The sequence below is a fragment of the Chiloscyllium plagiosum genome, chromosome 42 (genome assembly GCF_004010195.1).
Source record: "Chiloscyllium plagiosum isolate BGI_BamShark_2017 chromosome 42, ASM401019v2, whole genome shotgun sequence".
NCBI classification, from domain to species: domain Eukaryota; kingdom Metazoa; phylum Chordata; class Chondrichthyes; order Orectolobiformes; family Hemiscylliidae; genus Chiloscyllium; species Chiloscyllium plagiosum.
The window spans coordinates 14,639,765-14,642,603 of NC_057751.1; the positions used below are offsets into that span (position 1 = coordinate 14,639,765).

At 45.6% G+C, this 2,839-nt stretch overlaps 1 protein-coding gene across 1 annotated transcript in view; it reads left to right on the forward strand.

Annotated features, from left to right (window-relative positions):
* The window catches only part of LOC122542975 (tumor necrosis factor receptor superfamily member 1A-like), a 47,457-nt gene that overhangs the window by 9,784 nt on the left and 34,834 nt on the right, over positions 1-2,839 (forward strand). The window lies entirely within an intron of this gene.

A 2,839-nucleotide genomic window follows, 5' to 3' on the forward strand; every position in this document is an offset into this window, starting at 1 on the left:
CCCCGCCCACCACTACCTTTTATCTCATTAACTTCTCGATCCGGTCTATCCTTTTCCATCGCTATTTTAAATCTAATAGAATTATGGTCACTGGCCCCAAAGTGCTCCCCAACTGACACCTCAGTCACCTGCCCCACCTTATTTCCCAAGAGTAGGTCAAGTTTTGCACCTTCTCTTGTAGGTACATCCACATACTGAATCAGAAAAGTTTATTGTACACAGTTAACAAATTCCTCTCCATCTTAACCCTTAACACTATGGCAGTCCCAGTCTATATTTGGAAAGTTAAAATCCCCTCCCATAACCATCCTATTATTCTTACAGATAACTGAGATCTCCTTACAAATTTGTTTCTCAATTTCCTGCTGACTATTAGGGGGGCCTATAATTCAATTCCAATAAGTTGATCATCCCTTTCTTATTTCTCCATTCCACCCAAATGTCTTCTCCATAATATCCTTCCAGAGGTAAGGAGAGCAAAACTGCACACAATACTCCAGGTTCCTGTGTTCCGAGTCAAAGCAGTTGGAGCCCCCCAGTGCTTTAATTCCTCAGCCTGATGTGTTGATGAGGTTATGAATACATTACAGAAAAGCAAATGCAATGACAAAAACAGATTTGTATCCAATTCCTTGTTTGGAAGGTTGTATCGATAGGGTTGGCAGCACTTCATTTCTCACTCAGATTAATTATGAAGGGAAGGGGACAGGCAAGTACGAATGACGTAAGGTGCAAAGGCGATATCAGAATCTCTTACACCAAATGGAATGCATCAATGTCAACGTCAAATCCTGCCATTCAGGTTTAAAAACACTCCTGTTACTTTCCGGAGAACTTATCAAACAAGTTTTAATTTAGTGTACCTAATTGTGTGGTCTGATTGGATAATGTATTAATTTACAGGAAGCAGTGTGACATAATCAGAAACTTTATTTAGACTGTTAGTTAGCTGACCTTGAAATAAGAGTGAGCTCAGAGAAGTGAGAGTAATTTACCTAGTCAAACATTGTCAGGCATGGGTAAGTGTAACTGAACACAACAGAAGTCCCATTGCTGTTGAATTTGGCGATTACTGAAACATGTGCACTTTTTTGTACACCTAGGACATAGAACATCACAGTGCAGTACAGACCCTTCGGCCCTCGATGTTGCGCCGACCTGTGAAGCCAATCTGAAGCCCATCTAACCTACACTGTTCCATTTTCATCCATATGTCTCTCCAATAACCATTTAAATGCCCTGAAGCTTGGCGAGTCTACAACTGTTGTAGGCAGTGCGTTCCACACCCCGACTACTCTCTGAGTAAAGAAACTACCTCTGACATCTGTCCGATATCTATCACCCCTCAATTCAAAATTATGCCCCCTTATGCTAGTCATCACCATCTGAGGAAAATGGCTCTCACTGTCTACCCTATCTAACCCTCTGATTATCTTACATGTCTCAATTAAGTCACCTCTCAACCTTCTTCTCTCCAATGAAAACAGCCTCAAGCCCCTCAGACCTTCCCTCCATACCAGGCAACATCCTAGTAAATCACCTCTGAACCCTTTGCAAAGATTCCACATCCTTCCTATATTGCGGTGACCAGAACTGTTCTCAATACTCCAAGTGTGGCTGCATCAGAGTTTTGTACAGCTGCAACATGACCTCATGGTTCCGAAACTCAATCCCTCTCCCAATAAAAGCGAATACACTGTATGCCTTCTTAACCTGCAGTAGTGAACATGGGCTAGGGAAGGAGTGGACTCAACAATGCAGCAGGGTGATCTGTTCTGCTCGTAATTTTCAACAGAATGTATGTATGAGTGTTTGTAGCATAAGAGGTGTATAATTTAACCATATATGCTTGTGCTCCCCTCGATATTGTGCAAAATAGGTTTGTTTCTTTATCCTCCATTATTTCCAATTCCTCTGTCCAATTTTCTCTGCCTCCACTGCTTTTGTTCTGTTTTCCATTCCCATTTTCACCCACCCACCTCCTTGAAACATTCCCCTCCATTCACCCTCCCCCTCCCAATTTCTCTCCACCATTCACATTCTCTTCCTTCCTATCCTATGCTCACATCCCTCTGTCCCATTCTCTCTCCCACTCCTCCTCCCATTCTCTGTCAGACCTTCCTCCGCCTCATTTTCTCTCTCTCCACCATTCAAAGTCTCTCCTCCCCCGTTCTCCCAAAAGCTGTTTTACCTCCATCCCTCCTTCCCATTCCCTTCCCCTCAATCTGCTTGATGCCTCCTCTTCTCCTTCACACCCTCGCCATTGCTCTCTTCCCTGCAATCTCTCTTACACTCAGTTTTTCCACATGCCTCTTCCTCCTCTCCAATACCCCCATCTCCTCCAGTCATCTTGTTGCCCCAGAGCCCCTTCCTCACACCTCTCACTCATTCTCCCCCTCCCTATCTCTGTCACCTCCTCCAGCCCCTACACCCCCTCCCCATCTCTGTCACCTCCTCCAGTCCCTACATTCCTCCCTAGTGATGTAAACTCCTTCAGCCGCTGCATCCCTCCATATCTGGGTAATCTCCTCCAGCCCCTACACCCCTCCTGTCTCTGTCACCTCCTCCAGCCGCTCCACTCCTCCCTATCTCTGAAAACACCATCATCCATACACACGTACCTGCCTCTGTAACCTCATCCAGCCCCAACATCCCCTTACTAACTCTGTAACCTCATCCAGCCCCAACATCCCCTCCCTAACTCTGTAACCTCATCCAGCCCCAACATCCCCTCCCTAACTCTGTAATCTCCTCCAGCCACTACATCCCCTCCCTAACTCTGTAACCTCCTCCAGCCCCAATATCCCCTCCCTAACTCTGTAACCTCCTCCAGCCCCAA